The 24,583-nt window shown below is 48.2% G+C and overlaps 1 protein-coding gene across 4 annotated transcripts in view; it reads right to left on the bottom strand.

The window, feature by feature from the left end:
• SLC41A3 (solute carrier family 41 member 3) overlaps window positions 1-21,065 on the bottom strand; it is a 94,542-nt gene extending 73,477 nt beyond the window's left edge. Inside the window, exon 1 of one of the 4 annotated variants that reach the window (XM_041764149.1) lies at window positions 20,845-21,065. The gene's annotated coding sequence lies outside the window, so the exon portion shown is untranslated. Of the gene's footprint in view, window positions 1-14,901; window positions 15,059-15,365; window positions 15,445-20,844 lie in introns of those variants that run through there. The other 3 variants (XM_041764150.1, XM_041764152.1, XM_041764151.1) reach the window with 3 other exon arrangements.
• Window positions 21,066-24,583: the final 3,518 nt, after the last annotated feature.

Raw genomic sequence — 24,583 nt, 5'->3', positions numbered from 1 at the left:
CTTCCTCAATTTTTTTCAGAAGTGTTCTATAGTTTTTAGGGTATAGATCTTTTACCTCTTTGGTTAGGTTTATTCCTAGGTATCTTATGCTTTTGGGTGCAATTGTAAATGGGATTGACTCCTTAATTTCTCTTTCTTCAGTCTCATTGTTAGTGTATAGAAATGCCATTGATTTCTGGGAATTGATTTTGTATCCTGCCACGCTACCAAATTGAGAGATTCCCAGACGAACAAAGACCAAGAGAATTTGACACTAGTACACCTGCCTACGGGGAACACCAAAGAAAGTCCTTCAGGCTTCAACTGACAGGACCCAGATAGCAGTTCTTATCGACAAAAAGAAATCCAGAGCGTGAGCAAAGGTAACTACATAAAGAAATAAAACAAACAAACAAAAAAAACAGTATAAATGTATTTTTGTTAGTAGCTCTTTTTTCTCTTATCCAATCCAAAGACAGCTGTGTAATTCAGCAATTATATTGGTGTAAACATGTATTTTCTGTTCTCTTGAATCATACATTTTGAAGGGGTAAATTTTATGGTATGTGATTCGTAGCTCAATAAAAAATATTCGTGAATTATTTATGGAAAATAAGATCAAGAAACAGAAGGCCACCAGCTTCCCAAAGTGTCTGAGCCCCTGTCCAATAATAGCCCCTGTTCTTTATCACAGAGGCCCAGTGTCCAAGCTCCTCGGTTTTTGTTTCATTCCTTCCTTAGTGTTACCAACTGTGAGTGCAGTCCTCAACATACTGTACTGCTCACTTTACAATTTAGATTAGCAAAGTCACACTCCATCCATCCGTGTCTGATTTGTTTATCCCGACGTTAAGTTTCTCACGTTCATCTTTGTGTCTGGTGTAAGAGAATGGTCCAGTTTCATTCTTCTGCATGTGGATGTCCAATTTTCCCAGCACCATTTATTGAAGAGACTGTCCTTTTTCCAGTGGAGAGTCTTTCCTGCTTTGTCGAATATTAGTTGACCATAGAGTTGAGGGTCCACTTCTAGATTCTCTATTCTGTTGCACTGATCTATGTGTCTGTTTTTGTGCCAGTACCACACTGTCTTGATGACCACAGCTTTGTAGTACAACCTGAAATCTGGCATTGTGATGCCCCTAGCTATGGTTTTCTTTTTTAATATTCCCCTGGCTATTCGGGGTCTTTTCTGATTCCACACAAATCTTAAGATGATCAGCCAGACTGTGGGACCATCTCTTTTCACTGCCACATAGAATGTGACATGCCATGATCCCCCCTGTTCTACTCTCAAAGGACATCCTTTCCAAAATAAAAATCACTTGATTTTTTTAAAGATTTTATTTATTCATGAGAGAGAGAGAGAGAGAGAGAGAGAGAGAGAGAGAGAGGGGGGCAGAGACACAGGCAGAAGGAGAAGCAGGCTCCATGCAGGGAGCCCAATGTGGGGCTTGATCCCGGGACTCCAGGATCATGCACTGGGCCGAAGGCAGGCGCTCAACCGCTGAGCCACCCAGGCAACCCACTTGATTTTTAATACACAAGTAATGTGTTCATAAGAAATACAATTTAGAAAACACAAAAAGGTATAAATATGGAAGTTTAAATCATCAACATTTTTTAAAAGATTTTATTTATTTGGTAGGAAGTATGGGGAGTGCGGGTGGGGGGGAGAAACAGCACCCCCCCCCCAGGCTGAACAGAGTGCCGGTTGTGGGGCTCCATCCCAGGACCCTGAGATCATGACCTGAGCTCACAGCAGATGCCTCACTGCCTGAGCCACTGTGGCACCCCAAGTCATCAACAATTTTACTGCCCCCAAATAAGTAACGCTAAGTCTAGTATATACCCTTCCAGTGTACACAAACACACACACACTATTGTTTTTTTAATGTTCTAGATCCCAGGCTGTTTTATTTAATAAAATGTATATACCTGTCCACCTCTAGTTTTAGCACAGATGTAATTTTTATGGCTTCTTATGTCATCCTTGACAGTGCGCCTAGGTGTTGGTAAAACTTTTCTTTTCCACAGGATTTATAGACTGAAGAAGAGCAGAGAGAAGAACCCAGCACAGACAAGTTGCTATATGTTTTAACTTGTATCCACAAGCTGCCCAAGGCCACCAGCCCCATTTCCTCATTGGCAGGGGCCAGGGCCTGCACTGTGCACAGCAGGTTTATTGAGTCAGCAGAGACGCTGGGCCTGTGAGCACAGTCTGAATGAGCAATGGGGAAGCAGGGCACAGGGGAAGCCTCACATCTTTTAGGGACACCTCTGAAGGTAGGAACAATCCCCACACACAAGCCTATAGAACTTGGGCCAAGGCAGGCTTTGCTCGGCTCAAAAAGGCAGTAAACCACACACACACACACACACACACACACACACACACACACACAAAGAAAAGAAAAAAAAGGTAATGGGAATTACTTATTCCTGCATGAGTCCACTGTCCTAAAGGCTTTGTAGCAGCGCCAGCAGTGGGATAGGAAATGTCTGCTCCTCTTGCCACACCAGGGCAGTGCCACCCTGGCCTCCTCCCTGGTCCTGCCCCCCACAGGAGCCACCCTTACCTGGCTGGTCCAGGCGCAGGTCATTCGCTAGAACTGAGACCCACACCCCACCTTCCCAGTGGCTTTCCTGTCCTAGACCCTCTAAGCCTGAACCTTAGACCCTTGAGACAAACCAACCACTCTCTTTAAATTCATCACATGCTGTGCAGAAATGCTGGTAAACTGAGTCAGGCCCACTTGGGAGGCCTGGCCATTGCGGCAAAGTGGGTCATGGTAGAGAGATGAGTCCCAGCCCCACCATCACTGGGAGCACATGCAGAGCTGTCAACTTGGGCTCAGGTCCCCATTCTGCCGTTCTATGCAGCTCCCCTGGAACCCACAGGGATGAAGGACAATTAGAACAGGGCTGGGGGGCTCTGGGTCCCTGCAGTGCCAGATCCACAATCTCTTCAAACAAATAATAGACACAGCTACCCATGACCCATGCGGTCCATACCTCCATACCCTGTACCCCCACCAGGAAGGTCTATTACTGCCTGCATCACATGGCAGAGGAAACAGGATAAAGGGGGCGAGGAGTCCCAAAGCCCACCTCAGCCTCTCAAGGACTTGCACTCACCAGGGTCTCCTCTCTCCTGCCTTTTCAGTTTCTCCCCCTCTACCTCTGTGGGATCATCTGATGAAAATAGGTCCTTGTTCTAGAATCTTCTCAAACATGCTCCCTTGACCTCATGCCCACCCTCTAGCTTGCACACTATTTCTCTCCTCCCTCCCAGGACACAATGAAACAGACACATCCTCACTGTCTCTGTGTCCTTGTCTCTGTGCTCAATACCCATCTGGCTCCTTCCTGCACATGTGGCCCTTGCCAAGGCCAGCGGTCACCTACATGCTGCCAAACAGTTTCCCCAGACCTCAGTGTGCCATGAGACACTCTCAGGGACTTGAGACCTGCCACCCGGGCCTCCCCACATCCTGGCCCCAGCAGTGTGCCCTCCACCCCCTCCTGCCTGTGACTTTAACTCCTGCTCCTTTCATCCCTCCTGATAAAGTCTGCTGACCCTCAAGAACAATGCCCTGCTCTCAGTTCTGAAACTGGCTGGACTGGGACTGCCCCCTTCCTGCTCAGTCTAGGGAAATTCGGACCAATACCTTCCTGCTAAAGCCCGTAAAGCATTCCACCCTCCTTCTCCAAACTAGAATGCTCTTTTGGAGAATAAATGCAGTGTTACTGGTGCTGGGGCTGTGTTTCTGCTGAGGCTCCCTGAGGCTCCTTTGTAGTGCGTGCCTCACACGAAGACTTCGATGGCCAAGGTGTCCATGTCAAAGACATCCACGAACCCAGCTGTATGACACAGCTCCTAATAAACCAACCGAACAGCCGGGCCACCACGCCCACGGAGCCCTCTGTCAGCAAGTCTTGGCTAACCTGATCGCTGACTGCCTGAGGGATCCCACTTCTCCCTTCCCTCATTCTAATTCTTGCTCTTAGGTTTTAAGTCAACCAATCAACAGTGAACCCATGAAACCCTAGTCATCCCACCCTAGCAAAGCAGAGCCCCGTGTCCTCACACCCTCCCTCTCTCCCTAAGAGCATACTGTGTGGTTCACAAGCATGCCATGTCCCTTCCAGGACCTGTGAGCAATAGAGCTCATTCTTCCAAGTTCCCTGATGCTTTTTGCTAAGGTGCTCCCTGTGATGACAAAACCACGAGGGCCAGTCCAGCCTCAACAATGGGGAACTGGCTGGGGGCTCATCACAAGTGGTACAGGCCCACAGGTCTCTCTGGCCTGCACAGCATCACCGTGGGAAGGCTGAGATAGACATCACACCCTTCTCCTTCCAGCTTTGGGCTGCCAGATTTAGCAGATCAAATGGGACACATTTATGCTGAAGAGTGATTCATTGTTTACCTGAAATTCTGGGTCTTTCCTGGTGGCCCTTCCCAGGTTTCCATGCATGCCTCACTTTGTCCTATCCACTGTTGTCCTACTGTCTCTTTTCCTGGTGTGGCTTCTGCCCCCATTCCAGCGCTGACACTCCAGATGCTCCTCACTTCTGTGCACAGGCTGTGTCTGGACCTCCTCCAGAACCAGGCCTAAAGTAACAATGATGTGCTGCTGCTACCTCCTGAACACAGGACTCTAGCTCAGGCGAGATCCAGACATGGAAAGCCAACTCTCCACTCGGTGATTGGAGAGGTGTCTCAGGCACCTGAGGCCTAACACAGATCTCTCAATTTCCCCATCCTGCTTCTCAATCTCCTCTTTCCCTTGAAAGGCACCACAGCCTCCCAGCCAGCCAACACAGGGGCTGTGGATATAAACAGGGATGGCTTGAGGGACATGAGGCATAGATATAATCCTTTGGATTTTGTACAAATCTATATTGTTCAGACTTTTCCCCAATGGATGCACGCTATTTACAAAAAAAATTAGTGGAGAGGAGGGGAAACATGGCGGAAGAGTAGGGTCCCCAAGTCACCTGTCCCCACCACATTACCTAGATCACCTTCAAATCATCCTGAAAAATCTACAAATTTGGCCTGAGATTTAAAGAGAGGCCAGCTGGAACGCTACAGTGAGAAGAGTTTGCGCTTCTATCCAGGTAGGAAGACGGGGAGTGGGGTAGAAATAAAGAAACCAAAGGCCTCCAAGGGGGAGGGGCCCCCAAGGAGCCGGGCTGAAGCCGGGTCGAGTGTCCCCAGGACAGGAGAGCCCGGTCCCGGAGAAGCAGGAGCTGCACCAACCTTCCAGGGCGGAAAGGGGCCCGCAGGGAGTTAGAGCAGGACCCAGGAGGGTGGGGATGCCCTCGGGCTCCCGGGGACACTAACAGGCACCTGCGCCCCGGGAGATGCCCCGAGCTCCCTAAGGGCTGCAGCGCGCACGGCGGGACCCGGAGCAGCTCGGGGGGGCTCGGGCAGCTCGGGGGGGCTCGGGCGGCGACTCCGTGGAGGGGGCTGCAGGGCGGGAGCGCGAATCCAACAGCGCAGGCCCCCAAGCACAGGGCGCCGGGACACAGCCCAGGATCCGGCCTCCCCGCTGGGACAGGCAGAGGCCGGGAGGGCCCAGGACGGCGAGGACGCTCCTGCCCCGAGCTGAGCAGATCAGCGGCCCCGCCCCGGAGCCTCCAGGCCCTGCAGACGGAGAGCCCTGGAGTTACTGCGGGAGCTGACTCCAGGGCTGCAGAGCTGGCCCCGCCACTGCGGTTGTTCCTCCTGGGGCCTCACGGGGTAAACAGCCCCCACTGAGCCCTGCACCAGGCAGGGGCAGAGCAGCTCCCCCAAGTGCTAACACCTGAGAATCAGCACAGCAGGCCCCTCCCCCAGAAGACCAGCTGGACGGACAAGTTCCAGGGGAAGTCAAGGGACTTAAAGTATACAGAATCAGAGGATACTCCCTCGTGGTTTTTTGTTGGTTTTGTTGTTGTTTTTTGCTTTTTCATTTCTGTTTCCTTCCCCCACCCTTTTTTTCCCTTTCTTTCTTTTTCTTTCTCTTTTTCTTCTCTTTTTTCATTTTTTCTTTTTTCTTCTTCTCTTTTCTTTCCTTCTCTCCTCTCTTTATCTCCTTTTCCCAATACTACTTGTTTTTGGCCACTCTGCACTGAGCAAAATGACTAGAAGGAAAAACTCACCTCAAAAGAAACAGTCGTCTCTCCCACAGAGTTACAAAATCTGGATTACAACTCAATGTCAGAAAGCCAACTCAGAAGCACTATTATAAAGCTACTGGTGACTCTAGAAAACAGCATAAAGGACTCAAGGGACTTCATGACTGCAGAATTTAGATCTAATCAGGCAGAAATTAAGAATCAATTGAATGAGATGCAATCCAAACTAGAAGTCCTAACGACAAGGGTTAATGAGGTGGAAGAACGAGTGAGTGACATAGAAGACAAGTTGATGGCAAAAAGGGAAACTGAGGAAAAAAGAGACAGGCAATTAAAAGACCATGAAGATAGATTAAGGGAAATAAATGACAGCCTGAGGAAGAAATACCTACGTTTAATTGGGGTTCCTGAGGGCGCTGAAAGGGACAGAGGTCCAGAATATATATTTGAACAAATCATAGTTGAAAACTTTCCTAATCTGGGAAGGGAAACAGGCATTCAGATCCAGGAAATAGATCCTCCCCTAAAATCAGTAAAAACCGTTCAACACCTCGACATTTGATAGATAACCTTGCCAATTCCAAAGATAAAGAGAAGATCCTTAAAGCAGCAAGAGACAAGAAATCCCTGACCTTTATGGGGAGGAGTATTAGGGTAACAGCAGACCTCTCCACAGAGACCTGGCAGGCCAGAAAGGGCTGGCAGGATATATTCAGGGTCCTAAATGAGAAGATGCAACCAAGAATACTTTATCCAGCAAGACTCTCATTCAGAATGGAAGGAGAGATACAGAGCTTCCAAGACAGGCAGGAACTGAAAGAATATGTGACCTCCAAACCAGCTCTGCAAGAAATTTTAAGGGGGACTCTTAAAATTCCCCTTTAAGAAGAAGTTCAGTGGAACAATCCACAAAAACAAGGACTGAATAGATATCATGATGACACTAAACTCATATCTTTCAATAGTAACTCTGAACGTGAACGGGCTTAATGACCCCATCAAAAGGCGCAGGGTGTCAGACTGGATAAAAAAGCAGGACCCATCTATTTGCTGTCTACAAGAGACTCATTTTAGACAGAAGGACACCTACAGCCTGAAAATAAAAGGATGGAGAACCATTTACCATTCAAACGGTCCTCAAAAGAAACGACGGGTTGCCATCCTTATATCAGATAAACTAAAATTTACCCCGAAGACTATAGTGAGAGATGAAGAGGGACACTATATCATACTTAAAGGATCTATCCAACAAGAGGACTTAACAATCCTCACTATACATGCCCCGAATGTGGGAGCTGCCAAATATGTCAATCAATTAATAACCAAAGTGAAGAAATACTTAGATAATAATACACTTATACTTGGTGACTTCAATCTAGCGCTTTCTACACTTGATGGGTCTTCTAAACACAACATCTCCAAAGAAACGAGAGCTTTAAATGATACACTGGACCAGATGGATTTCACAGATATCTACAGAACTTTACATCCAAACTCAACTGAATACACATTCTTCTCAAGTGCACATGGAACTTTCTCCAGAGCAGACCACATACTGGGTACAAATCGGGTCTGAACCGATACCAAAAGATTGGGATCGTCCCCTGCTTATTCTCAGACCATAATGTATTGAAATTAGAAATAAATCACAACAAGATGTTTGAAAGGACCTCAAACACATGGAGGTTAAGGACCATCCTGCTAAAAGATGAAAGGGTCAACCAGGAAATTAAGGAAGAATTAAAAAGATTCATGGAAACTAATGAGAATGAAGATACAACCGTTCAAAATCCTTGGCATGCAGCAAAAGCAGTCCTGAGGGGAAAATACATCGCAATACAATCATCCATTCAAAAACTGGAAAGAACTCAAATACAAAAGCTAACCTTACACGTAAAGGAGCTAGAGAAAAAACAGCAAATAGATCATACACCCAGCAGAAGAAGAGAGTTCATAAAGATTCAGGCAGAACTCAACGAAATCGAGACCGGAAGAACTGTGGAACAGATCAACAAAACCAGGAGTCGCTTCTTTGAAAGAATTAATAAGAGAGATAAACCATTAGCCAGCTTTATTAAAAAGAAGAGAGAGAAGACTCAAATTATTAAAATCATGAATGAAAAAGGAGAGATCACTACCAACACCAAGGAAATACAAACGATTTTAAAAAAACATATTATGAACATCTCTACGCCAATAAATTAGGCAATCTAGAAGAAATGGATGCATTCCTGGAAAGCCACAAACTACCAAAACTGGAACAGGAAGGAATAGAAAACCTGAACAGGCCAATAACCAGGGAAGAGATTGAAGCAGTCAAAAACGTCCCAAGACACAAAAGTCCAGGGCCAGATGGCTTCCCTGGGGAATTTTATCAAACGTTTAAAGAAGAAAGCATACCTATTCTACTAAAGCTGTTTGGAAAGATAGGAAGAGATGGAGTACTTCCAAACTGGTTCTATGAGGCCAGCATCACCTTAATTCCAAAACCAGACAAAGACCCCACCAAAAAAGGAGAATTACAGACCAATATCCCTGATGAACATGGATGCAAAAATTCTCAACAAGATACTAGCCAATAGGATCCAACAACACATTAAGAAAATTATTCACCATGACATAGTAGGATTTATCCCGGGACACAAGGCTGGTTCAACACTCGTAAAACAATCAATGTGATTCATCATATCAGCAAGAGAAAAACCAAGAACCATATGATCCTCTCATTAGATGCAGAGAAAGCATTTGACAAAATTCAGCATCCATTCCTGATCAAAACTCTTCAGAGTGTACGGATAGAGGGAACATTCCTCAACATCTTAAAAGCCATCTACGAAAAGCCCACAGCAAATATCATTCTCAATGGGGAAGCACTGGGAGCCTTTCCCCTAAGATCAGGAACAAGACAGGGATGTCCACTCTCACCACTGCTATTCAACATAGTACTGGAAGTCCTCGCCTCAGCAATCAGACAACAAAAAGACATTAAAGGCATTCAAATTGGCAGTGAAGAAGTCAAACTCTCCCTCTTTGCCGATGACATGATACTCTACATAGAAAACCCAAAACCCTCCACCCCTAGATTGCTAGAACTCATACAGCAATTTGGCAGTGTGGCAGGATACAAAAATCATTGCCCAGCATTCAGTGGCATTTCTATACACTAACAATGAGACTGAAGAAAGAGAAATTAAGGACTCAATCCCATTTACAATTGCACCCAAAAGTATAAGATACCTAGGAATAAACCTAACCAAAGAGGTAAAGGATCTATACCCTAAAAACTATAGAACACTTCTGAAAGAAATTGAGGAAGACACAAAGAGATGGAAAAATATTCCATGCTCATGGATTGGCAGAATTAATATTGTGAAGATGTCAATGTTACCCAGGGCAATTTACACGTTTAATGCAATCCCTATCAAAATACCCTGGACTTTCTTCAGAGAATTAGAACAAATTATTTTAAGATTTGTGTGGAATCAGAAAAGACCCCGAATAGCCAGGGGAATTAAAAAAAAGAAAACCATATCTGGGGGCATCACAATGCCAGATTTCAGGTTGTACTACAAAGCTGTGCTCATCAAGACAGTGTGGTACTGACACAAAAACAGAGCAGCTCCAAGAGAAACTCGCGTGAGGCAAGCACACTGAGGAAGGCCCTCTAAAGTCATCTAACGTGCATCCGAGGCCCAGTGTGGTCAGCACCCAGCAGGCATTCCCACCTGCTCTGTGCCCCTTACATGTGGGGACACCGTGACCCACCCACAGCGACCTCACGTTCCCGTGGATGGTGGTCAAAGGCACTCAGCTGCCTCGAGAACTGGGAGCATTTCAGAAGCAGGATGTGTTCAAATGTGGATCAATAACAACGAGTACAGTTGGACACACCAGGTCCTGGAGCACAGGCCTGCTGCGGAGGGAGGCTCCCGTCGGGAGTGTGGGCTGTGGACACAGGTAAAGCCTGTTCCATAGGTCAATGGAACAGAATAGAGAACCCAGAAGTGGACCCTGAACTTTATGGTCAACTAATATTTGACAAAGCAGGAAAGACTCTCTACTGGAAAAAGGACAGTCTCTTCAATAAATGGTGCTGGGAAAATTGGACATCCACATGCAGAAGAATGAAACTAGACCACTCTCTTGCACCATACACAAAGATAAACTCAAAATGGATGAAAGATCTTAATGTGAGACAAGATTCCATCAAAATCCTAGAGTTGCCTACAGGCAACACCCTTTTTGAACTCAGCCACAGTAACTTCTTGGAAGATTCATCCACGAAGGCAAAAGAAACAAAAGCAAAAATGAACTATTGGGACTTCATCAAGATAAGAAGCTTTTGCACAGCAAAGGATACAGTCAACAAAACTAAAAGACAACCTACAGAATGGGAGAAGAGATTTGCAAATGACCTATCAGATAAAGGGTAGTTTCCAAGATCTATAAAGAACTTATTAAACTCAACACCAAAGAAACAAACAATCCAATCATGAAATGGGCAAAAGACATGAACAGAAATCTCACAGAGGAAGACATGGACATGGCCAACATGCACATGAGAAAATGCTCTGCATCACTTGCCATCAGGGAAATACAAATCAAAACCACAATGAGATACCACCTCACACCAGTGAGAATGGGGAACATTAACAAGGCAGGAAACCACAAATGTTGGAGAGGATGCGGAGAAAAGGGAACCCTCTTACACTGTTGGTGGGAATGTGAACTGGTGCAGCCACTTTGGAAAACTGTGTGGAGGTTCCTCAAAGAGTTAAAAATAGACCTGCCCTATGACCCAGCCATTGCACTGTTGGGGATTTACCCCAAACATACAGATGTAATGAAACGCCGGGACACCTGCACCCCGATGTTTCTATCAGCAATGTCCACAATAGCCAAACTGTGGAAGGAGCCTCGGTGTCCATCGAAAGATGAATGGATAAAGATGTGGTCTATGTATACAATGGAATATTCCTCAGCCATTAGAAACGACAAATACCCACCATTTGCTTCAATGTGGATGGAACTGGAAGGTATTATGCTGAGTGAAGTAAGTCAATCGGAGAAGGACAAACAGTGTATGTTCTCATTCATTTGGGGAATATAAATAATAGTGAAAGGGAATATAAGGGAAGGGAGAAGAAATGTGTAGGAAATACCCGAAAGGGAGACAGAACATAAAGACTCCTGACTCTGGGAAACGAGCTAGGGGTAATGGAACAGGAGGAGGGCAGGGGGTGGGGGTGAATGGGTGACGGGCACTGAGGGGGGCACTTGACGGGATGATCACTGGGTGTCATTCTGTATGTTGGCAAATTGAGCACCAATAAAAATAAATTTATTATAAAAAAATTTGAGTGAAAGATACAGAGTTCCATAACCCCCCCCCCCAATATCCCACACGAGAGAGGAGCATGTTATACTGAACTTACACCAACACATCATAATCACCCTGAGTCCAGTTCATTCTTGCGCCGTACACTCAATAGGTTTGGACAAATGTATAATGACATGTATCCATCATAATAACATACAGAGTAGTTTCACTGCCTTAAAAACTCCCTGTGCTCCACCTATTCATCCTTCTCTCCCCCTCAGTACATGAATGATTCATCATCTATTCAACAAATAACCTTTTGTTCTTTCCTTCTATGCTGGGCATTTTCCAGGTACTGAGAATACACTGAAAAGCAAGACAGATAAAGGTCCTACTCTCAGGAAATTTGTATTCTAGAGGCCGAGATAGAAATAAACAGGAGAACAAATAAATAAATGAGGCAAATTAAATACAGTGAACTGTCAGGGACTATCCCAGGAAAGTGTAGGGTAGGGAACAGATGGAGGATCAAGGAAGGCCCTAGAAGAAGGTGTGACATTTTACTAAACCCCCATTGATAAATAAATAAATAAATACATGCATACATACATACATACATACAACAACGCCAACTGCACAGGGGCTCCTGGTTGGCTCAGCTGGAAAAGCATGCAACTCTTGATCTTGGGGTTGTGAGTTCGAGCCCCATGTTAGGTATAGCGATTACTGAAAAATAAATAAAACTTAAAAGAAATGTCAACTGTGCAAAGGTCTAGGGAAAGAGCCCTGCAAGCAGAGACAGCAGCAAGTATAAAGGCACTAAAGTAGGGCAAATGTGGCAATTCCAAGGAAGGAATAGCAAAGAGGCCAACAAGTCTGGGGTACCTGGATGAAAGAGGATGGCAGGATGTGAGCCCAGGGCTGCCAGTCCTGTAGGGTCTTACGGGCAAAGCAAGTTCATGTTTCTTCCTCAGAGTGATTTTTTTATGTTGAAAACATAAAAACCAATGGCAACACTATTGGTTGCCCCACTAAAAGGAATCAGGGCCCATGAGTGACCCCAAATGACCCCCATAAAGGATAACTGACAATGGGCCAGCTCTGTGACTTCAGCTACATTCCACCTGCCCTCTGGGGGCGAGAGAGTTGAGGATTGCCAATGTGGGAGAAAATCTTAGCTGCTCATGACCCTATGTCCTTCAAGAATAGCTGGGTACTTAGCATCAAAACTCTAAAAGTCAACGTGAGCTCCAGCCTTAAAAAAGGATCTACCTTCTGCCTCTGACACTTCTAAAAGCAGTCCAAAGCAACAATTCCCCTTAGTCTGGGGATACCTCCATGCACCTCTGACACTCAGATTTTCATCTCCCGTACTCAGAGACAGAGCCCTTGGAGGACAATAAATCCTCTAACTTGAGGCAGAAGAAAAATCAAGATGGCTCCGGAACATTCTGTGCTTGCCAGAAAATAAGAGATTTTCAAAGGCGTCAGACAAAGGACTATTAAATGACAAAGGAACGAAATGTAAACAGACCACCACAGTCAATCAGCAACAACTTCAGCATTTAATAATAATAGAGTACAACTGCCACTTCACAAGTTGAATCTGCAAAGGGCCACAAGTTCATGGTATCCAAACACAAAAGGTAAATTAATACAAAACATATAAAACCAATAAAGAATAAAATGAAACAGCAGACAAAACCAGTCACGAATTAGAGTCAACAAAGGATGAAATATAGCCTACTAGAGAATCCTTCCTTCATTAACTTTAATGAACTGGGCCCTGTGTCGGCTTGATCACGACTGAATCACTTCACCAAGAGAAGACACATCCTTGACCCCTCGCGTGTAAACAGGAAGGAGTGGCCAAGGCAGACAGTGCTGGAAAGAGCAGAAATCCCCCAGCACCCTTGCTCACAGGATAACCAGGCAGCAGGAAAGCTCACCCACTAGAGGGCACAGATGGCCAGACAAGATAACTAATTAAAAAGAGGACCAAAAGGATTTAGAAAAACTAGGTAATTAGAGAAACATGTAACCCAAAGATTCTTTCTCTCCTCCCAAAGGGAGAAAAACCCTCTGGATGACCCACACCATGTTCAGATTCAAGTGGAACACAAATGGATTTCTAAATATGCCAAGAAACCAGGCTGGCACAGGAGGCAACTGCCGGCAGCTGTGCTAAACTGAAGGCTTCCCCCACTGCGGAGAAAGAGGCTGTGTCTCAAGGTGCGAGGCAGAGCTACGCGGACCGCACAGAGCAGCTCCAAGAGAAACTCGCGTGAGGCAAGCACACTGAGGAAGGCCCTCTAAAGTCATCTAACGTGCATCCGAGGCCCAGTGTGGTCGGCACCCAGCAGGCATTCCCACCTGCTCTGTGCCCCTTACATGTGGGGACACCGTGACCCACCCACAGCGACCTCACGTTCCCGTGGATGGTGGTCAAAGGCACTCAGCTGCCTCGAGAACTGGGAGCATTTCAGAAGCAGGATGTGTTCAAATGTGGATCAATAGCAACGAGTACAGTTGGACACACCAGGTCCTGGAGCACAGGCCTGCTGCGGAGGGAGGCTCCCGTCGGGAGTGTGGGCTGTGGACACAGGTAAAGCCTGTCCTGCAGCCCACGGAGAAGGGTGAGGCTGCGGGGAGATGGCACTGGCTCCAGGGCAGGGGTTCCCACCCAGCCTGTCCCACAGAGGATGCGATATGGACGCAGTGCTCCAGGACAGCCCCCACCACAGGCAACTACCTGGCCAAGGTGTCAAAGTGTGGAGCAAGAGCCCTGCAGGGTCCAAGTGCTTGGGGCCCCTTCCTTGGGCACAGGCCATGAGAGTGGCTGGGCAGGGGGACCGAGCCCACCTGGCTGCCAGTCACATGAGTCTATAAAGGTCACTGACCTTCCAGATGCCTCTCAGGGGTCCGTCCCATCGGTTGTATGCATCCCAGTGAGTCAAGGAGAAGCTGGCCTTGAATCCAAGGCCTTCTGGGCACTCCAGAGCACGACAGGTCTGAGACCTGGTCACCAGTACCTCATACACGCTAGTGCTCACTGCAAGCCAGGAGGCAGGGCCACTCCTAACTACTCACTGAACAACCATTTCCACTCAGCAGCCCGCTACCTGGCTGTGAGGTCAAAGTGCCTCTGGGCTTCACAGGGGACGGGCTTCAGTGGAAGCACCCTGGGGCCTACCTGAGGGTCTAAAATCCAGCTCTTTCCTTTCCTAGATGCGGGTCCTTGGAAAAGTTCGATTTCTGTTAAATGGGGACCACAGCGCCGACTTCAGAGTTGTGAAGATTAAGCGTAATAATGCCTTTGTATCACAGGACACCTGGCCAGTCCCACCCGCAGTCCAAACCCCTCAAAGTTCGGAAGTTTCAGACCAGTGTTTCTCAAGCTACAGCTGCATCAAAAGCACCTGCAGGGCCGCCCCTCCCCTCGGTAGTTTCTGGGGGAGAGGGAGCCGCAGACGGACCTGAACAAGACCTGCGCACTCCTCGCGGCCTGGACGCCCCCTGCCACCCGCAAGGGCGTGGCGCCCCCGGGCCCTGGGTTCGCCTCCGTCGGTCTCAGGTGCTCGGCCAGCGCTGCCCCCGCCTTGGTCCTCACCTGGCTACCTCCTGCGGCGCCGCCTCCGCCCTGGGTCCCCCGGGACCACCTTTTCTTCCCCTTCCCGGTTTTCCCTTACATCACCGTCCCTCGGGCCCCGGGCCTCCCCTCTAAAACCCCGGCCCTCGGTTTCCCAGGTCCTCCGCGTTCCCCGAGCCCCGAGCCTCCCCGGGTGCCCCGCCGGGCCCCGCGATCCCCCGGAGCGGTCCTTCCTCTCGGCGCCTCCCCCACCCCAGGCTCCACCCGGCGCCTCGCGTGGACCCCCCCTGAGGGCCACCCCGCCACGCCGCCGCCCTCGAACTCCCCCCTTTGGACCCCAGCCCGGTTTACCCGGACTTCGCGCGCCTCTGTCCCCGCCCGCGCGGCGCAGGGCCGGCTGACCGGATGCCCTCCCGGCGGGGCGGGGCGGGGAAGGGGGAGGCCGGGCTTGCGTAGACTCCCCTCCCGGCGGGGCGGGGCGGGGCGGGGCGGGGAAGGGGGAGGCCGGGCTTGCGTAGACTCCCCTCCCGGCGGGGCGGGGCGGGGCGGGGCGGGGAAGGGGGAGGCCGGGCTTGCGTAGACTCCCCTCCCGGCGGGGCGGGGCGGGGCGGGGAAGGGGGAGGTCGGGCTTGCGTAGACTCCCCTCCCGGCGGGGCGGGGCGGGGCGCGGGGGGCGGGGGAAGCCGGGCTTGCGTAGACTCCCCTCCCGGCGGGGCGGGGCGGGGAAGGGGGAGGCCGGGCTTGCGTAGACTCCCCTCCCGGCGGGGCGGGGCGCGGGGGGCGGGGGAAGCCGGGCTTGCGTAGACTCCCCTCCCGGCGGGGCGGGGGAAGCCGGGCTTGCGTAGACTCCCCTCCCGGCGGGGCGGGGCGCGGGTGAAAGGGGGAGGCCGGGCTTGCGTAGACTCCCCTCCCGGCGGGGCGGGCCCCCAGGCGGACAGTCGCGCGGCCGGTGCAGCGCGCGGGAGGTCAGGGCGGTGCAGACCCCGCCCCGGGCCGCAGAGCGCGGGAGCAGGAGTGACCCGCAGGTCGGGCTCCCCGAGGCCGAGCGCTCTGAGCTCCCCCCTCGTGTGTTGCAGGGAATCATCCGAGGCTTGGTTTCCAAAGAAGAGAACCGACTCTCGGGCTGTGAAACATCGCGGAGGAAAGGGGCCTGGAGGATCCCGCCTCTAGAGGAGCTGTGCGGACTGTGCACACTGGCCGTTCCCAAGGAATGGATGCTTCGCCTGCAGCCCCTGCTCCACTGAGTCTCCAGGAACAGCGCTTTCTTCTTGCGGTGACCTCTTTATTGTAGAAATGCTCACACATGCAAAAGTATGGCAGTAAACTGATCCCACACCGCCGTGGTCAGCTTCCATCATGGTCTGCCTCTTGCCTTTTTGTTCCCGTCTATATCCCTCCCCACCAGAGTGACTTTAAGACATTCTAGCAAACATATTTCACCTTTAAACACTTGAGTATGGGATCCCTGGGTGGCGCAGCGGTTTGGCGCCTGCCTTTGGCCCAGGGCGCGATCCTGGAGACCCGGGATCGAATCCCACGTCAGGCTCCCGGTGCATGGAGCCTGCTTCTCCCTCTGCCTGTGTCTCTGCCTCTCTCTCGCTCTCTGTGTGACTATCATAAATGATTATAAAAAATAAATAAATAAACACTTGAGTATGTTTATCTAATCTATAAATGTTTGTTTTTTCAAACATCCCCATAATATCGCACCTAACAAAAAAAAAAAATAAGCAATACCCAGTCTGGTTCTACTTTCCCAGACGACTCAAAGATGTCTTGACTGCGGCCTCTTCTAACCAAGATCTAAAGAGGGATGAGAGATTTTGGAGGGAGAGAGCCTCAGGTAAAGTTCACCCTCATGGTCTGAGCCAGAACATGAGTCCAACGGCAGGATACTCCAAAACAGGGGTGGAAATGCATTGACAAGTGAAAAGCTAAATATTTAACAAGATTTAGTACTACATTATATTACTTCAGCAAAGACAACTCTGCGTATAAGGAGGGCCTCTGGATATAGGCCATCTTGCCCAATCCCTGGTTTGTATGGCCTACACACCTCTGTACACAGCTAGGCTTCAGGGCCCAGCCATCCCCTGACACCTCCTGCCCTCCCCACGGAAAGAGGGATCATGTCCACCGGCAGCCAGTAACCCTACCCTAAACTTTCCAGATCAAGCTCCCAACTCCCCAGGATCTGGGAATTCTGAGTGACTCTAAGCCCACTTCCAGAATGTATACCCACCCAGATCAGTGCCTAGAGAAGGAACAGGCTGGGGGCACACCTGTATCTTTACATAGGAGTCCGAGGATTCTACACTTGAACCCAGCCTCCCAAATTGCTATGGAGCTACATTTGTCAAGGCCAGAAAAGAAAAACAATTCAACTCTACAGCCATGTTTTATATGCCTATGTCGTTAAACATATGGTTTGTGTGCCCCCGTCGGTAATCTTGCTCTGGGCTCTGTAACTTTTGAGATGGGCTTATCTTGTTTCAGTATAACTATGGGTACAGGAAACATTTTATTTCCTACTTAACTCTAATGCGAGAAAAATAAAACAACAAAAGTGTCTTGATGAATAGCAACTAACAGTTGAACTCAGTTGTAAAGAAACCACATGGAGAATGTAGCATTCTTGCAAAGGGCGCAGCCTCAGCTAAGCTCCAAAGGACAATTGCCATGCTAGGACCCAAGGACCCATTCCTTAGGGCCTTGGTACGTGGCAGGTGGTATGCACCAGGTCCTAGCTCGTGCCCCATTCTCTTCTCCTCATTTACAGCATTCATAAGTGCCCAGAGTACTGCCTCAGGACTCTGCAGGCCTATCTGAATTTTAAGCAGAGTAGCTTTTGCACAGAGCTACTATGCCAAAACGTAGTCCTGGGATGGAAATTTAAGATATATAGATCTCACTACTTACTAAGTGACATTTGTAAATAATAAAGTTATACAATGTTAGAGGATATTGTGGACTGAATTATGTTGGTTCCCTCCACCCCCAAATTTGTATAGTAAAGCCCTAATCCTCAATGTGACTTCTTGCATATAGGGCCTCTAGGAATACAATAAAGGTTAAATGAGGTCTTATGGGCAGCACTTTGACCAGATAGGACTGGTATCCCAACAACTAGGGGAAGAGACTCAAGAACTGGCTCGCTCGCTCTCTCCCTCCCTCTCTGTGCCCACAGAGAAGAGGCCATGTGAAGACCCAGCAATATGGTGGCCATCTACAAGCCAGGAAGAGGATTTCACCAGAAACCAATCCTGTTGGCATCTTTAGCTTGGCTTCAAGCTCCAGACCTCTGAGAAATCAATTTCTATGGGATACGCCACTGGGTCTGTAACACTTTGTTGTGCGGCCTGAGCTGGATAATTGCAAGGGATCAATGACTTCACAAGCTGTGCTTAGGAACAGGATGAACCTCCGTTTTCTCATCTGTGAAGTGGTGTTAATATTAGTGCCTACCTCGGAGAGTTGAGGACGGAAGGAAGCTGTCAACGTAAGGCCCTCAGCACAGTGCCTCGCCTGTGGTGAGGGCTTCACATGTTTCCTGCTACTGTGTTATTTCTGTTGAAGCTCTGACAGGACACACCACAAGCAGGGGCTGATTCCAGGCATATGGCTGGACCATTGCAGGAGGCTTGGGGCACAAGTTGGGCCTTACCCTGCCCACAGCTTTTCTTATGTCTGTCCCAGCTTCCTGCTGTACCTCTGCCACCACAGCACCCATCCTTCATTCCCAGCCAGGCCTTTTCTTCCCCAGATGGCCTTCAGCTTGGTGGCAGCAGCCCCAGTTCAAGGCCTGCCCTGGCCCCCACCCTGCCCCACCAGGGTCCATGTGATGGGCTAGCCAAGCCCTGACCCTGACTACCCCTCCGCCCAGAGCAGAGGGGTGTGCCCCGCCCCGCAGGTTGACCCCATAAAATGAATTTGAAGTTTAGGGCCCTGACTGCCTTCCCACAACAAGCCTGCCTGCCCCTGGGCCATCCCTGCAGAGACCACACCTTGCAGGCAGGTCAGCCTCCTGCCCAGTCCTGTCCTTGTAAAGTTGCCCCTGCGATGGCTCCCTGAGCCTCTGCTCGGTTTGTCCTCCCCTGGGAAAGTCAAGAACATGCCCCTTAGCCTCCTTCCTCCCAACCCCACAATGCCTCTTAACTATGTCATTGTGCTATATTATCTCTTAGACTATGTATTACCTCTTAGACTATAAGGAGAATCTGTCCATCTCTGAACATATCCACTAGTATATATTAGACACTTGCTTTAAGTTACCTCCCTCCCAGCCCCCAGAAGTGACCTTGCAATGAGAACCCAAGTGCAAGTAGTTTATCTGGGAGGTGATCCCAGGGAGGTGGGGAGGTGAGGCAGGGAAAGGAGGGCAGTCAATAAAGTTTCATTACCAAGCAAGTTACCACTGAGGGCAACTCAGTCCTGTCTGGACCTCTGGGAACCTCAGACATACCCCTCCTGCAGGGGATCCAAATCCTAGCTTCTGCCAAGTTTTATGGGTTTAGAGGCTACTTCCAGGGCACAATAGAGTGCTGGACCCTCAGGCCTGATGAACTGTCAGACAAGGTGGGCCAGGTGGCTCCCACAGGCAGGGAAAGCCCTCTTAGGCATCACTGCTGGCCCACATGAGGAAGTCAGGCAGGTGTGCCCAGGGATGGAGGGGAACCTGAGTGGGACATCTGCAGCACTGGAAAGACATTTACTGATTGAGGAAAATGAAAAGGTGCAATGATGGAGAGCAGAAGTCTGATTCCCAGCCACTCACTCTGAATGCAGATGGCTGTCTGCCCATCAGTGCTAACCCTTGGAGCAAGCCCATGAGGGGAATGTCACCTGCCTTTTTATGGATGAGGAAACTGAGGTCCCAAAGAGCTATTACACTTGTTCAAGGTCACAGCCTTGAGAGACAGAGCCAGGATTCACACTCTGTTCTGACTGAATCTGAAGATGACTAGACTACCGCTCTCAAACAAACAAGTGAATGAATGCATGAACAAATGCATGCTTATAAGGGAGATGCTCTGGTTCATCTAGTGTCCCAGTTCAAAGATGACTGCTCAGTGGATTAGCTGCTTTTTGATATTAAATTTGTAATATCAGATTTGCACAGGAAACAGTAAAGTTCCAAGGAATGAAATTTGGTCTGTGATGATGATGAAGATATTTCCAGATCACTTGGGACCTGCCCCTCACGGTTCCCTGCTTGGCATGCTGAGTAACCCAGGGCTGGCTTAGTGCGCACCACCCCTGCCTGTCCTCCCATACCCAAGGGCCATTCTGTGCTTCACTCACATGTGGAGAAGTGAGCCATTGTTCTTGTTTGTCCTGCCAAATCAGTGACCCCATTCCAGAGCTCTGCAGGGAACTAATGGAGATTTAGTGACAACAGGAAGAACCACACAGGTCTCGAGGTGGCTCGGGAATGCAGTAGTTCTCTCTGCCCTGGGCCCAGACCACCACCCTTGCACCGACAGCGACCAGGAAGGAAGACAGCGCCACTGCATGGAACCCTCTTGCAATTTGCAAAAGCACAAAAATGAACAAGTGTTCATGCTGTAATGGAAATAGTACCTTGCACTTACTAGGACATTCCAACACATGCTCACATCCACGATGTCATAGAATCATTGTAACAGACTGGAGGCAGGAGGCTTGCCCACCAGGGAGTGTCCGGCAGTGCTGCATTTACAATGCAAGGGGTGCTCATGCCTCTGTTAGAAAACATCCCTACAGCAGACCTGAGTCTTCTCCACCCTCCAAATTACTTAACAGCCAGGGATGGACTTGTTGCCTTTGCTGAGAATCATGCAAGGGGACTTACAGCACTGGGTAGGGGCATGGACTCGGGGTTGGCCTCCGTGAAGCTGCTGGTTCTCCCTCCAGGTGGAAGTGTCAGGAGCAACTAGGCCAACATTCCGGATCCTTCAGGCCAGGAGATGCGGGAGGGAACAGCCCCCCAGAGGAGGATAGCACACGCAGCTGCTGCCACGTCAGGGCTCATAGGACCGTGAGACACAACATCCAGGCTGCTGGGAAGATGCTTCAAGGCCCCAGGTCTTAGAAGGAAGGCCTAAGGTCACTGAGCCCGCCACTAAAAATAGTCCCACAAGTTCTGCTGACTTCACTATAAAAAGCAACTGGCAAAGGGTCAGCCACTCACCAAATATGAGAGCCTGAGGAAAGCCTGCCTCCTCACCTGGGAGATGCAGACCATTTGCTCTCTAAGGCCCAAGAAGCCTGGGCCCCCTCCATGCCTGGAGGCTACCAGTGTATCAAAAAGATGAAGGATTACAAAATTTGTGGTGTGTTTTAAATATTAATGTGGAACACGTTAATGCTGAAAAATATAATGTAACATAATTGAGCTAGGATTAAGGCATGGTAGGATTTATCAAAATTCTAAATTGTTGTAGAGTATGTAGTACAAGGACACAGATATACTTGTATAATGTGCATCTTCTTCTGGCTGCAAGTGACATATCAGCTCTGAGCCCCCTTATGTGCCATTGTTATTAAAAAGTCTATGTTGGGGCGCCTGGGTGGCTCAGTCAATTAAGCACCTGCCTTTGGTCATGATCCCAGGATCCTGGGGTGGAGCCCTGCATTGGTCTCCCTGCTCAGCAGGGAGCCTGCCTCTCACTCTCCCTCAACCCCTACTCATGCACTCTCACTCTCTATCTCAAATAAGTAAACTCTTTAAAAAAATAAAAAGTTTATGGGAGAGTTAGTTTGGGGAGATGAGTAGGTTCTGGAGATGGATAGTGCTGATGATCATACAACAATGTAAATATGCTTAATGCCACTGAACTGCATGCTTCAAAGTGGTTAAGATGCCGGCGCCCTAGGGGGTACAGTCTGTTAAGCATTGGATTCTTGCTTTCAGCTCAGATCTGATCTCAGGGTCATGAGGTCGAGCCCCATTGGGCTCCATACTCAATGCAGAATCTGCTTCCATCCCTCTCTCTCCCTGCTGCCCCTGTGTACTCTCTCTCAAATGAATAAATAAATCTTTACAAAAGAAGTATTGAGATGGTAAATTTTATGTCATGTGTATTTTGCCACAACTTTTTAATTTTAATTTATTTATTTATTTATTTATTTATTTACTTGAATTCAATTTGCCAACATATAGCATAACACCCAGTGTACATCCCGCCAAGTGCCCCCATCATGGCCCATCACCCAGTCACCCCAACGCCCCACCCACTTCCCCTTCCACTACCCCTTGTTTATTTCCCACAGTTAGGTGTCTCTCATGTTTTGTCACCCTCACTGATACTTTCATTCGTTTTCTCTCCTTTCCATTTATTCCCTTTCACTAATGTTTATATTCCCCATATAAACGAGACCATAGAATGTTTGTCCTTTTCTGATTGACTTGTTTCACTCAGCATAATACCCTCCAGGTCCCTCCATGTTGAAGCAAATAGTCGATATTTCTCGTTTCTAATGGCTGAGTAATATTCCACTGTATACATAGACCACATCTTTTTTTTAATAATAAATTTATTTTTTATTGGTGTTCAATTTGCCAACATGCAGAATAACATCCAGTGCTCATCCCGTCAAGTGTCCCCCTCAGTGCCCGTCACCCATTCACCCCCACCCCCCACCCTCCTCCCCTTCTACCACCCCTAGTTCATTTCCCAGAGTTAGGAGTCTTTATGTTCTGTCTCCCTTTCTGATATTTCCCACACATCTCTTCTCCCTTCCCTTATATTCCCTTTCACTGTTATTTATATTCCCCAAATGAATGAGAACATACACTGTTTGTCCTTCTCCGATTGACTTACTTCACTCAGCATAATACCCTCCAGTTCTATCCACGTTGAAGCAAATGGTGGGTATTTGTCGTTTCTAATGGCTGAGTAATATTCCACTGTATACACAAACCACATTGTCTTTATCCATTCATCTTTCGATGGACACCGAGGCTCCTTCCACAGTTTGGCTATTGTGGACATTGCTGCTATAAAGGTGTCCCGGCGTTTCATTGCATCTGTATCTTTGGGGTAAATCCCCAACAGTGCAATTGCTGGGTCGTAGGGCAGGTCTAGTTTTAACTCTTTGAGGAACCTCCACACAGTTTTCCAGAGGGGCTGCACCAGTTCACATTCCCACCAATAGTGCAAGAGGGTTCTCCTTTCTCCACATCCTCTCCAACATTTGTGGTTTCCTGCCTTGTTAATTTTCCCCATTCTCACTGGCGTGAGTTGGTATCTCATTGCGGTTTTGATTTGTATTTCCCTGATGGCAAGTGATGCAGAGCATTTTCTCATGTGCGTGTTGGCCATGTCCGTGTCTTCCTCTGTGAGATTTCTGTTCATGTCTTTTGCCCATTTCATGATTGGATTGTTTGTTTCTTTGGTGTTGAGTTTAATAAGTTCTTTATAGATCTTGGAAACTAGTCCTTTATCTGATACGTCATTTGCAAATATCTTCTCCCATTCTGTAGGTTGTCTTTGAGTTTTACTGATTGTATCCTTGAAGTCCCAGTAGATCATTTTTGCTTTTGTTTCTTTTGCCTTCATGGATGAATCTTCCAAGAAGTTACTGTGGCCAAGTTCAAAAAGGGTGTTGCCTGTGTTCTCCTCTAGGATTTTGATGGAATCTCATCTCGCATTTAGATCTTTCATCCATTTTGAGTTTATCTTTGTGTCTGGTGCAAGAGAGTGGTCTAGTTTCATTCTTCTGCATGTGGATGTCCAATTTTCCCAGCACCATTTATTGAAGAGACTGTCTTTCATCCAGTGGATAGTCGATAGTCTTTCCTCCTTTATCGAATATTAGTTGACATAAAGTTCAGGGTCCACTTCTGGGTTCTCTATTCTGTTCCATTGATCTATGTGTCTGTTTTTGTGCCAGTACCACACTGTCTTGATGACCACAGCTTTGTAGTACAACTTGAAATCTGGCATTGTGATGCCCCCAACTCTGGTGTTCTTTTTTAAAATTCCCCTGCCTATTCGGTGTCTTTTCTGATTCCACACAAATCTTAAAATAATTTGTTCTAATTCTCTGAAGAAAGTCCATGGTATTTTGATAGGGATTGCATTAAACGTATAAATTGCCCTGGGTAACATTGACATTTTCACAATATTAATTCTGCCAAACCATGAGCATGGAATATTTTCCCATCTCTTTGTGTCTTCCTCAATCTTTATTTTTTTTTAATTTTTATTTATTTATGATAGTCACACAGAGAGAGAGAGAGAGAGAGAGAGAGAGAGAGGCAGAGACACAGGCAGAGGGAGAAGCAGGCTCCATGCACCGGGAGCCCAACGTGGGATTCAATCCCGGGTCTCCAGGATCGCGCCCTGGGCCAAAGGCAGGCGCCAAACCGCTGCGCCACCCAGGGATCCTTTGTGTCTTCCTCAATTTCTTTCAGAAGTGTTCTATAGTTTTTAGGGTATAGATCCTTTACCTCTTTCATTAGGTTTATTCCTAAGTATCATATGCTTTTGGGTGCAATTGCAAATGGGATTGACTCCTTAATTTCTCTTTCTTCACTCTCATTGTTAGTGTATAGAAATGCCACTGACTTCTGGGCATTGATTTTG

This window comes from Vulpes lagopus, chromosome 7, assembly GCF_018345385.1.
Source record: "Vulpes lagopus strain Blue_001 chromosome 7, ASM1834538v1, whole genome shotgun sequence".
Lineage (NCBI taxonomy): Eukaryota > Metazoa > Chordata > Mammalia > Carnivora > Canidae > Vulpes > Vulpes lagopus.
Note: the sequence above shows the minus strand (reverse complement) of the source record. Positions and strands in the feature narration are given on the sequence as shown.